The sequence below is a fragment of the Sciurus vulgaris genome, assembly GCF_902686455.1.
Source record: "Sciurus vulgaris genome assembly, chromosome: 6".
Classification (NCBI taxonomy): Eukaryota; Metazoa; Chordata; class Mammalia; order Rodentia; family Sciuridae; genus Sciurus; species Sciurus vulgaris.
In genome coordinates, this window is record NC_136466.1 from 128,721,396 (window position 1) to 128,734,223 (window position 12,828).

A 12,828-nucleotide genomic window follows, 5' to 3' on the forward strand; every position below is an offset into this window, starting at 1 on the left:
AAGCCGGGAATTCCTTACAATGTCAACTTAAAAAATGTGTAAGGGGGTATACAGCTTTAAAAAATAATTCAGAGGCTGGTAGAACAAAAAATTCAATGGGAACTTGGTGTCAAACTGTTCTCTTAGCTCCATTTGAAGGGATGACTATGTAAGTCTATGTTAACTTTCGATAAATATTCAGATGATTTCTGCTGTCTAATAACCTTTGAGGAAAAATGCTACAGGGAATGCATAGGTTACTGAATATAAGGAGTAATGGGAAATATTAGGTTTCTATAATCCAAGGAGAGGAAAGTGAGAAATTGTTGAGAAGTTTAAGAGTAGAATTTAGTAATCTGGTTTATTCCAACCAACAACCTCTGTGTTTAATCCCCAGAACTGAAGGGGAGAAAATAAAAGAATACCGCGCATCCCCACGGTTACTCTGGGGGTGTCCTCCTGAGCTGTTCTCCCACCCTTCTCCAATTGGAGAGCTTGCTTCCAACTACAGGCTGAAAACTGCAGATATTTATCTTGGCGAACAAAAAGTAGATGGAAAAGAACAGGGATACTCTTTTTTGCTTCAAGATATAAGGAGAACTCATCATTTAAGTTTTTTTTTTTTTTTTAAACAAAGTATAAATATAAGTATAATAACAAAAATGTTTAAAAGGATCAAGAAAGACAAGAATAAACCAATAGACTATTAGGAATCCTTTGTGAAACTCTTGCTCAGCCACAGAATTGCTCCAGAAAGCAGTTTGTGTCCTATCTTTTCTTTTTTCTCTAGTGAACTGCTGTAGCACTTGGTGTGACTGTTAACAATCTGTCCCACAGGATGGGGGAGAGGGCCTCAGAGTTCTAATGGAGACACTTATGTACCTCCAGCCTTTAACTGGAGTGTGAATGTGGGAGGTGTCTCCTGGCCTGTAAAACTCACTTAGAATCATTAGAAGCATAATTTTGAATGGATTGAGGTGCTACCTAATTTCTTTTGCTAGTTGGGTTTTAGAACCCAAATATTCCAAGTTTATTTCAGTATTATAGAGCTAGATACAGGTGATTGCCTGTCTATTGAAGTGTGTGTTCTGATTGCAGTTTTGTAAATGATACAATGTAATTGTCTAGTTTTTATTTGGAAACCCAACCTTGTAATCATAAGGGAATTACTTTTCATCTACCTGAAAATGGGGCCCATTATCTTCTGTTTCTCTTGTTAGTGATTATTAGTAATATGGCAAGAAACTTGCTTTTTGGGATAGTATTCTATTGGTGCTGGTTTTAGTGTGTCACTTGGTTTTCTTCTGAGTTCTTTCCATCTTCTAACTCTTTAAGATAAAACCCCTATTTTCATGGTGTTTTGAAGCTATCTAGCTTTTGTTATTCTAGGGATGTTTCATTCATCAAGTTGACTATCTTTCTAAATGCTGTCTTTTCACATTCTCATGTGTTTCTAGCCTGTGTATGAATCTGAATCTAAGCATTGAATAATCAAACTCCGTTGAAGTGCCAGAAACTCACAGAAACCACTAAATATAAACAGGGAATTGATTTTCCAGGTTCTGGGATTTCTTATCCCACCTAAGGACAAGAACGTGCCCATACCCAGGAAGAGCTGGAATCAAACCAGGAGGCCTTGGTGACATACTGCGGAATCTCTGTCCCTTATTTTTGCTTCTCTCTCCACATTTGCTTCCTTCCTTCTCAGCAGACTTGTATTTTGTTTTGCTTCTCTTTCTACAAGGAAGGCAGAAGCTGGGCTCAAGGTTGTCTGTTATGTACAGCCATGGAAGAGATCAGGCCTCCCCTGACTCCAGGTTCTGAAGGAGAGGGCTTTTCCTAACCTGCTCTGACCAGCAGAGGTGGGATTCCTCGGATTCCATTGTTCTCACGTGGCTGCCCTGCTGGGATCCTGGGACTAGTCAAGGTGCTTAGGTTCCAAAGGTGTTTTGCAGCTGGTCTGTTTCTCTTTCATACTTTGGAAGTGTGACTCCAAGCAGTAAGCCTGACAGAGTGTTTTAGGACAAGGGATCTTTGGATTTATGTAGTAGTTCTGTGATTTTGGGCAAGTTACTTAACATCTCTGAACCTCTCTGTCTCTTCTGTCAATGGGGGTAACACTAGTACTAACTTCCTAAGGTCCTAGTGGAGGTGAGATGAGTTAATACCTGGAAAATGCTGAACCTGGAGCTGATTTGTAGTAACTGCTTAGTGTTAGTTACCCATAGTCTCATATACAAGATCAGTCCATAGAAAGGTGTTAAGGGTTTTCTTTAAGTCTGTCTCTGAAATAAAAGTATATCTAAATATATGGAATAGATGTGCTTGCAAACTTTTGTAGAGAGAAATTCTGACTATAGAAAATTTTATTGACATTTTCTTGGCAAACTTTAGCTACAATACAAGTATATCTTCATAGATATTTGAAAGAGTGTGAGATAAAGTGTGATGTGTAAAACTTGAAATAATTCAGAGCCCTCCTCCAGCTTAAAAAGAATCATTATGCTTCATTCAGTCTCAACGCTGCCTGAGTATAGCTCGTGGATGTCGCTGTTGGCTGATCCTTATTTGTTTATTCCTGTTAGAACTTTTGCAAATGTGTCATGCTTTTAATTTACCACTCATGATTATTTAATATTGTTTTATACCCCCTACTATGTACACTAAGTAGTTTTGGAAGTGGCAGTGCTCACACTGGAAATATTTTTCTTAAAAAAAAATCAATAACTTTCTAAAAAGGAAATTAGATGAGTTAAAATGCCATAAAGAAGGCCAAACAACCCCTGTGTTGTGCTATTAATTTAGGAAGGATTGTTCTGTGGAATATTGACAATAGTTGTAAAACATTAAAGGTAGCATTAAAGCAAAAATGTCAAAAGGAATCAGCCAAGAGATTTACTCTTTTATTTTTGAGAGGAAGACTAATTTTAAAAAATCAGGATCATGGCAGGGAAGTGACATCATGAGCAATGTGTAGGAAAGGTGACCTTGGGACAGATAAGCTGTGAGCAGTGATCAGCGTGATCATTGATTCAGTCCCCCTTGAACACTCAGCCATCTGCAAGGTGGCAAAAGCTCTCCCCTTGTAGAATTTATGTGCTAATATTCTAATGAGGAGAAACACAGTAGACAACAAATACAGCAAGTAAACTACATATGTTAGAAAATGATAATTGCTTTGGGGGAAGACATCACAGGTTAAAAGGGGATTGAGTGCAGAGGAGGAATTTGCAGTCTGAAACAGTTGCTTGGCATAGGCTTCCTGGAGGAGGTAGATTTGAGAAGTCTTGAAGGAATTAGCCATGTGGCTATGAAGGAACGCGTCCTTGGCATAAGAACAGACCACAGAGATCCTAAGACAGGAACGTTTCTATGTTTGAGGAAGCTGTTGGAAACCAGTGCCTAGAGTTGAGAGGGTGGGGTGAGTGAATGAGAAAGGAGAGGAGATGAGTCTAGAAAACAAAAGGGTGAAGGGGACAGGCCAGATCACTTAGGGCTTTGAGACCTTTGTAAGGATTTTTGGCTTTTACTCCGAGTGGCAGGTTGTGCCTCTTAGGGTTTTGAATAGAGAAGGGATATCAATGAACTTGCATTTAAAAAGGATCACCTCTGTGGAAGGGCAAAATATGAAACTGGGAGGGGCCAGTTGGGAAGCTGTTAGAGCTCTTGTAGAGATGAATTTGGCTTGAACTAGGGTAGGAGTGGAGGCAGCAGCAAGTATGGTTCTGTTTTGGAGCCTAAGTTGACAGAATCACTTCTGATGGATTTGTTTATAGGGAAGAATAAAGAGAGGACTCAAGAGTTCTTGTGAAGGTTTGTAGGGAAGGATGTGGTTGCTGTCATCTGAAATGGAAGGGATGTATTGAGCAGTACTCAAAGGGAAGACTCAGAACCCTCAGTTCTTACCATAGCGTAGGCAAAAGATGGCGAGGTTCCTTGACCAAATGTTATAGGGAATGAAAAGGTGGAGACAGGTTAAAGAAACTTTGTAGAATTTCAGTGATCAGGTCTTTGGGGGATATATTAAAAGAGTTGGCAGAGATGGAAATGAAGAAGAGGTTATAATTTCACATGACTTGAAAGTTAGTCGTTAAGAAAAGCAAAATTTTTAAGTGAAACAGGGAACACACAGAAGGAATAATTTCGTGAGCAAAGATGACGATCTTGGCTTTAGGTGTGTGAGTTGGAGGTGCCATGTTGGAAATGCATTCTTGCAGCCACAAAGCAAAGTTAAAGTTGGAAATTTGAATGGGTGGTATCCCTCTTCGCTTTGTTCACTGCTCCATCTTATTGCTCAGAAGAATGCCGGACCCAAAGTAAGCATTCGGTGATTGTTAGATGGATGGATGTAATATTGGAAGTCATCCAAGTAGAGAGGATTGCTGTTCTACCCTCTTGGCCCCATTGGTTACATTAGATGTCTTGCTCTAGTTTCCTGTTTCCTTTTTGCATGGAGCTATAGGCTTATAGACAATAGGCTAGGAAACATACATATATCTTCCTTATTATACCCCACGATCAAAATACTACCTTTTCCCTTTAGTCCTTATCTTTTTAAATTACATGATTCTTTTTGTTTTCCTGACTGAACTAATGGGGTAGAAAAATCTTTAAATAAAATTTGCTTCATTGTGTCTTAATTCTGTCTAATCTCATTTCATTTGTTAACAGTGACAGTGACAGTATAGCTGGGAAATTTGAATTGCCATTCTACTTCAGCTTTGTCTAGTACAGGTTCAGAATGCAAACTATTTATTATAGCTGGGTTACATAAAACAAATAATTTGTTTTTTACTATTTTGTATTTCTGGTTTTTATAATGGTTGTTTTTAAAAGCCACCATGCGTTACTATGCTACTGACCCTGTAATCTCTGCTTTAGCATTTTCCGCACCCACTGTAGGCAGCAAAATGGAAAATCTGCTATATTGTTATCCTGCTTTCTCACCCCATCCAAATGAATTCAACCTGGATGAGAAGATAAGCCAGAAGTTTTACTGCCCAGTGACTCCCTTTGTGCCCATTATGTTCCCAAATGCTACAAAAGAAGTCCAGTGCTTGTTCATTTCACTGAATTGCGTCATTTAATTTCCTGTCTAAACTTTTAAGGTGAAACGAACACAAACTGATTTTTGTGTTGGGGTGGGAGAGGGGGGAAAAAGCAAATTGAGGAATTAAACCTTAAAAGGTTTGGAACATGAAAAATGTTCATTTCTCAGTGAGATCACATGAGTACAAGAAGGGACTCTGTACTCTGCATGAAAGCACCAATATATTTTACCTTTTACTAATGAAAATTGAAGAAAATAATTGTCATAATGAGAAGAAATGACAGAACTAGCAACTTTTACACCTAGGATGTGAAATAGGAATATATTTGTTAACAAAGGAATGAAAATAGATAACTGGAGTTTGATTTTTCTTTTTTAAGGGAAAAGAGTTTTTCAGTAATAAGTTCTTTGAGAGTCTCAAAATCAATTCTAAAGGCAGATTCTGATTCAGACTCTGCTGCTTAATTCAGTGACCCTGAGCAAAATATTTTATAATTTGGAATCTCACTTCTGTATATTGATGAGGTTAAATGAAATTATTACTGAAATTCCCCCAATTCTGCTGCTTTTGACTTTGTCCCTGGCTGTAAAGCAGCATTGAGGTCAGAAGCTTAGGTGGTGACTTGGGTTTGGGGGAAATAATTTGTTGAAAAGAGTCAGGAATACCTGTTTGAATTTAGGATGTGTGTGGAAGGTATGTATAGAAAAGTATGTTGGAAAAATAGACTTCTTAAATGAGAGAGGTTGAAATACAATATCCCAAAGTGAAATGGCCATTACTTGCACATGAGTAATCATTTCAAAAGTCTGTAGTTTTCCATTGATTTAATGATTTTCAGGAAAGACTTTGTATTAAAAACATTTATCATCCCAGATAAATTTAGCACATTGACTAAGCAATTAAGCTGTTCATTTAAATTTGGCACGTTCTCCTCTGGAACATAATTAACATGAAAACTCAGTTTGGGAACCCAGTTTACCAGAGTTTTATCAGGATTTTTGCTCATTCATTCATAGATGATAAGAGCAAACAATCTCCCTCTCCTTTAGGAAAGGTGGTGGTCTTGAGGTGGGTGTGTGCGAGAAATGACTCTAACCACAGCAGGTAAAGCTACCTTTCCTTTGCTGAGTCTCATTTTTTGCTGTTTAAAAAGATTGGATTATATATTCTCTGAGAGTATTTTCAGTGCATATGCTATATGATTACAAATATAATAATATGAACCCTGGACTTCTAAAGTTCTCTGCATACTTCATCCCCATATTTCCATACCCAATATATGTCCAGTTCAGTTTGACAAATCTCTGTTGACTATCTACTGTAGGTTAAATATAGTGATAGACTCTAGAGGTAAGACAGCATACTGACCCTGGAGGAATCTACTGATTATTCTAGAAGGCCTTCTGAGTTGGCTTGATAGATTTGAGCAGGGTGAGATACCTTTTCTACCTAGTTAGTTCCCATTGCCCACCTGGATGGTGAACTCTAAACATAAGCCACAAAAAACAAAATGAACTATTTTTACGGGCGTGGTTGGTGAGGAAGAAAGGTTATTTCCTATAGGACATCATGGGGTAGGCATTTTCCCATCATTAGCTGGGAAAATGTTTAATGACCAGCTAGACCAGGACTCTCTCCTGCTGGGTTCATAAGTCCTGTTGGAGTTATTTTTCTGACCCGGGAAACACAGCTTCCCACTGGTAGCACCTCACTTTTTACAGATGAGAGCAAGACCTGTTGTCTACTTGTGTCTTCTTGTAGCAAGTTAGGCCAGAAACAAGGAAAACTTATTTTTTCCCCCTTGGGCCCTTTCTGGTTAAGCTTTCCCAGGGAATCATGGAGTTTCTGATTGTCTAGCTATACTCCCATTTCTGAGATTGGCTGGTTTGCGGCTAGGCGGTGTCATTATTGATGATTGAGTGTGGGAGTATAGTATAATGTGATGATTATTTGGGTGAATTTCTTTATTTGCCCTGAACTTTATCTATTAAACAAGGAAGGTTGGACTGTGTCATCAACTGTTTTTTGTTTGTTTTTGTTTCTGCGATTCTGTGTTCAGTTCAATTCTTGGTTTGAGAACAACCTGCGTTATAGAGCATCCTGCCCCTTTGTGATAGCAAAAATATGTTGTCCATTTGAGAAAGAATTTTCTCACATTGGGATTTTCATTTCTTTAAGTAGTAAATCAGCTTTACCAAAGCCCTATGTTCTTTTGGCATTTGTGTCTCCTAGAACGTTGTGGCTTTGAATTGTGTTAATATGGATGTGATTTCTGGGACTTGTTCAACTCTTAGTTTCTGGGGTGCTAAAAGTGAGAGTCCAGACTCTGACCAGCTAGGCCTAACCAAGGAAGACAAGGAGGAGTTCTGGAATTCATTGTAATGTCAAAGAAATGCATGGTGGCTTAGTATCCTTGTGGTCGTCATGAAAACAAAGCCCTTGGGTAGGACTGTCCTGTGGGAACTGGGATGGGAGGAATCACTTTCATCCACCTACCCTGCTGCTGCTTGTGTAGAGAAACATGGTTTGTATTCAAACTCGGGGCAGCTCTGGGTAGCGCTGGGATCAGGATGGGAAGAAGAGAGCAGAACCCAGGACGCACATCCCAGGGTGGCTCTGTTAAAGATGCTCACGCTGCACATGTTACGGTGGAATGGCCACAGGAACATGTCAGTGCTTTTCCTCCAAGGCTACAGTCCTGGGATACAGGTTTGTGTCACTCTTGAAAGTGAACACATTTAGGTTCTTTTGGGGAAATGGTTTCAGATTGCTGAGTGAATTCTAGCACTTCCTCCATTCCTGTGTTCTTGTATTGACTGAGTCAGTTGTACCAGCGAAAGGGGTGGAAATTCTAAGGGCATTCTGGGTAGGTTTTGATTTTTGGTGACCGGCTGTCACCAAAGTGTCTGTGTTAGTTTGCTGGCTAGGAATGAGATCTTTTTGCTAAGTATAAAGCAATGTTGTAATTACGTTATGATGTTATTTAACATTATGACATGTTCTCATAGACTAATTGTCCTGTTTGTCAGAGAGCACATTACTGGGTCCTGCTATTATGTTTGTATTTTTCCTGAAATGTGCAAGATTTATCATAATCACTTATCTCCCCTGCAGTGTAAGAATCTAGAAGGAACGGTTGACTTTTGAATGTCTGAACGCTGATTACCTCTTAACCACCAAAGCCTGTTAAGATCCTGGATGGTTTTCTTTTTCCCACTCACCCCAAACCCATGTTTCTTTCCTTACAGTCACTTCAGGGAATTTCAGTTGATTGCAGTATTGGGAAGGAGAAGATGCATGGGATAAGTAAGCTAACGGAAATATTGAGTTGCTGCAAAATTACATTCTCAGTCCTTGAAAGAAATGATTTACGGGCAATCTGCAGTTTCTCAATGACTGATTTATTGTGCCTCTGGAAATCAGGAATGGAAAACAGAATTGTTCCATAGCAGCCAGCTCCAAGGTTAAGTTTCTGTGTGTGTGTGTGTGTATGTGGGGGTGAGCGGGTCCTGCCTATGAGATGGGTGAGCACCCATGGTTCACACCAGACTGTTGTGTTCTTTGCTTAGAGGCCTGTGAGTGCTGGGTGCACTCAGAACCACCCCAGCTGTACTGCTCGGCTCTCCATGGGATCATCTAATAACTGCAGCTGCTCTGCCCTCGACAGAGGCCCGAGAACAGCTTGGCAGGACCAAGATGTCTCCACTGGGAAGTGAGGGTCGACACAGCTGTATGGACAGAATATAAACATGCCACCCTCCTTTGGATGGCCTGTGTGGTGGTCCATGTTATAAAACATGTTTGCCCTCCAGACCCCAAGAAATCCACCTCTGGAGTCATGTCCTTCCCATACCCCTGCACTGTGCCTCTCTTCCCCACCTCAGCTTATCCTGGAGGGGCCTTGGTTGGATCCTTTGTACCTGTGGTCCTGAAGTTTCTTGCAGTTTTAGTTTGATGACTGAATCTTTAGGGAGAATCTGAGCTTTCCATTTTGTGGCCATCTTGTGATCTGGGTGGCTTTCCATTGTTCCAGAGGAGATTGAGCTGCTTTGGGGTCTTTGGCTTCTATAGGTTTTCATCCATGGTTGGTGGCTCAGGACTCCCACAGCCCTTGTTATTTCTTAAGAGACCAGAATAACATTATGGGGCTTTAGGCCTCAGAAAACAATATCTCTCTCTCTGAACTTCTCCTGACCTCCTTTCCTTTGCTCCTTTTTGTCCCCAAGGCAGGTCATAAAACCTAAGAGTGTTCTCTGATTTTCCCTTGCCTTTCTCTCTCGGAACTGGCCATAAAGAAATTCTCTGACTACATCTTCAGACAGAAGAACACAGAACCCCCATTTCAGAAGGAGCCCTGCCCCACACCAGGATTGAAGGAATGCTGTATCGATAGACCAAGAAGAATCTGAGCTGAGAGGCCATGATTCTCCACAGCCTGTCAGCATTAGCTCATTCCCCTTTTGTCCAGTTACGTTTCTGCAGCGTTGTTTACGCATCAGTCACGCTGATGCAGTGAAGTCTCCAGAGAACTCGGAAGGACAGGGTTTGGAGAGCTTCGGAGGGCTGAACACGTGAGGTTCTTAGGGTCTGTGCCCAGATAGGGCAGGGAAGCTCTGTTCCTCCTTCCCACACACTCTGCCCTATGCAACTGTTATTCCACATTTTTTGTAATATTCTTCATAATAAACTGGTAAATATGTTTTCCCTAAGTTCTCTGAGTTGTTCTAACAAACCAGAGGAGAGGGTGGTGGCAACCCTAATTTAAACCTATGGGTTAGAAGCACAGGTAAAACAGCCTGGGGTTAGCGACTAAAGAGGGGGACATTCTGGTGGGACTGAGCCCTTAATCCAGGGATCCCATGCATCCTCCTGAATGGAATTCGAGGGTGCTCAGTTGGCTCTGCTGCAGAATTGTTGTCTCACTGCTGGGGAGAAATCCTCACACATCTTGGAATGACAGAGGTGATTTGTGTTGCTAGCATACGGTAAGAGAAGCTAGATTTTTCTTCACTGTATCCTAGAGCTGCTGATGGGGTTATGTGCTTTGGGGACTCTGTATATTCTGGAACTACTCTAGGGACAGTGAAGGAATTATATTTGAATTTAAGGTCAGTTTATGATCCAGGACTTCCTTCCAAAAGGAAGTAGACTCTCAAAGTGTAATCTCTATGGACTAGTGATTTCTCTTTTCTGAACATCACAATTTTCTCTTTACATTTAAGCTGCCTCTGATCCTTAAAAAGAAAAAAAAAAAAAAAGAGTTAATACATGAATAACAAGAAAATGTGATGTCCCTCACTGGGCACCCCTGTATGTTATGCAGGTGGGTTGATTTCTAAGTGGTTCACATACCAACTGCCTGTGGTTCGAGGACAGTACAGTCGTCTTAGGTGGCGTCTACAGAGTAGTTCCTATACCTCCACTTAACCGTGTTTTGCAAATATATAGTGTTATTGTTAGGGCAGCAAATATTGTAAGTTAGTACTGCTGTGTTTATATTCGGCTCTGAAAAGAAACCAGCAGCAGAGAGGAAACCAACAATTGTGGTCTGAAAACAAGTACCTGCCCCTGTTTAGCCAGTGGCACTTTCTTTGTGTGGGCTTGGAAAAGACACAGATGGTTCTCTGCTTCAGGGAACCAGGATCCTCTTTTCTGATAAGCAACCAGGTACATACTTTGGGTTACTTTTTACCAAAAATTTTCTGAATTTAATTTTTTGTATTTTTTTTTTATTTTGATACAGTCTCACCAAGTTGCTTTCATTAAGTTGCTGAGGCTGACTTTGAACTTGTGATCCTCCTGCCTCAGTCTCCCAAGCTGCTGGAATTAGACATGCACCACTGTTCCTGGCTGTGCATCTGTTTTTAATTTTGAAAATAGTATATGATTATAATAAAAATGAACCAAACAACTTATCTGCTTATTTATGTTGAACTTACCTTTACCTTCCACATGTTTACTGGCCCTAATGCTGACTACAGTCTACAAGCAAGGTTTATTTTCTAAATAGAAACATCTATGAGAAAGGAATTTGGCCAGTTTATCTGTGTGGTTCAGGTCAGAAGTCAGGTACTGGCCTGCCTAAGGCTGAGTTCTTTGTGAGTGAAGTGTTGACTCTAGATCAGTCTGCTGGGTCTGGGCTCCGGGTTATATGTGTGGTTCTTGGGGGCCTGGAGTGGGATTGCCCTACAGGAGGGTATGGGCAGAATATGTGGTGTTTTACTTCTAATATAGAGGTTTATTTATTTATTTATTTTTAATAAACTTTTTGGTCTGAAATTGTGGAGCCAAATGTATGGACCATTTCCCCCCCTAATATATATTGCCAGGGTCCTCCCAGAAAACATAGTTGTTTATACCTCTCCCAGCTGGGTATGAGAGTGACTGTCTTCTAGATCTTCATATCTCAACTCTAGATATTACCATTTAAAGCAGAACAAAACAAAGTCTTTACCACCTAAGGTAAGGTAATATGTTATAGATTTTATTTATCTTTTATTCAGCTGATAATGATTGTTAATTTGCAGTTGTACTAGTGAATTGAATGTTTTTTCATAAGGAGATTTGTATGCTTTAAACGCATTACATTATTGTCCTTCATGTGCTGGGGGCATAACTCAGTGGTGAACCACTTGCGTAGGATGTGTAGGCAAGGTTCTGGGTTCGAATCCCAGCTCCACAAAACCACAAAAATCCCTTTCATGTTTGGTATGTTCCTTTTTAATTATTCTTTCCAGCTGATAAAAGTAAATATAAAGTTGGGCACAGTGGCACATGCCTGTAATCCCCATGATGCAGAAGGCTTCTGAAGCAGGAGAATTGCTAGTTTAAGGCCAACTTCTGCAACTTAGCAAGATCCTGTCTCATAGGTCAGTGGTTCAATCCCCAGGACCAAAAAAATAAAAAAGTCAGTGCAAGAATAAGGAAAGCAAAACAAGATAGTCATTGAGAGTAGAGTTTGGAATATTGCCTAAAGTGATTATGTATGTGTCCATTTCAGTAACTAACCTTCCCTGGGAATATAAATTCCCAGAATTGAAGGATTGAAGTAGTGAAAACAAGGTCATGCTCATAATTGTCTAAGGTGGGTAGCTTTACCCCCTTTTCCATGGTTATCTTTTCCCTTCTCATGACAACCTTTGTGATTTAGAGCCATTGTACTAAGAGGTTATTGTTTACTCCCGTCAAGTTCTTTATGGCCTATTATGAAGATTAGTTATAAAAAGTATAGAGAACTCCAACTATTGCTAGAGTCAATCCTCAAAACAGGTAGTGATGACAGAGCTGGAAGAGCTGAAGTGCCAAAAGTCACAGCAGTCTTTGTAGGACACCCACAATCTTGAAAAAATAAGCTTCACGTAACTAATGATATAAGTTGTAAATCAGATTCTTTGTATAATGGAGGCTTATGTAGACAAGCAGTACCCAAGGTTAAAAAATGCCAATACATCATGAAATTGAGAATGACCTTGTTAAGTCTTCTCTTCTGCTAGTTGGCGAAGGGTCTTTGTTGGGTGGTTTTGGGTTCAAGACCCAGAACATCAGCACTCCATGGAAACAGTTTGACAGCCTCTATTTTAATCCATGGGCGATATATATATATTATCTTTGAAAGACCATTTGTGTGTGACAGCCTAGTTTCTGGTTATGTTCTGTCATCTCCCACCCCTCATCTCTCAGTACTCCCATTTCTCAAGAAACTTGTTAGTGAACTCAGAAGATTACCAAAACGTGGGGAAGTTCTTTCAGTTTAGACAAATGATAATCTCACTGATTTCTGAACCTCATACTAGTACTT

At 40.1% G+C, this 12,828-nt stretch overlaps 1 protein-coding gene and 1 long non-coding RNA gene across 8 annotated transcripts in view; one reads left to right on the plus strand and one right to left on the minus strand.

The window, feature by feature from the left end:
* ARL15 (ARF like GTPase 15) overlaps positions 1–12,828 on the plus strand; it is a 387,266-nt gene that overhangs the window by 37,350 nt on the left and 337,088 nt on the right. The gene's annotated exons all lie outside the window — the stretch shown is intronic.
* LOC306663132 lies at positions 1,693–12,609 on the minus strand. Its single transcript, XR_013764368.1, has 2 exons — positions 8,644–12,609; positions 1,693–8,603 (listed from the first exon to the last, which is right to left on the minus strand). It is a non-coding gene; the product is annotated as an uncharacterized lncRNA (long non-coding RNA).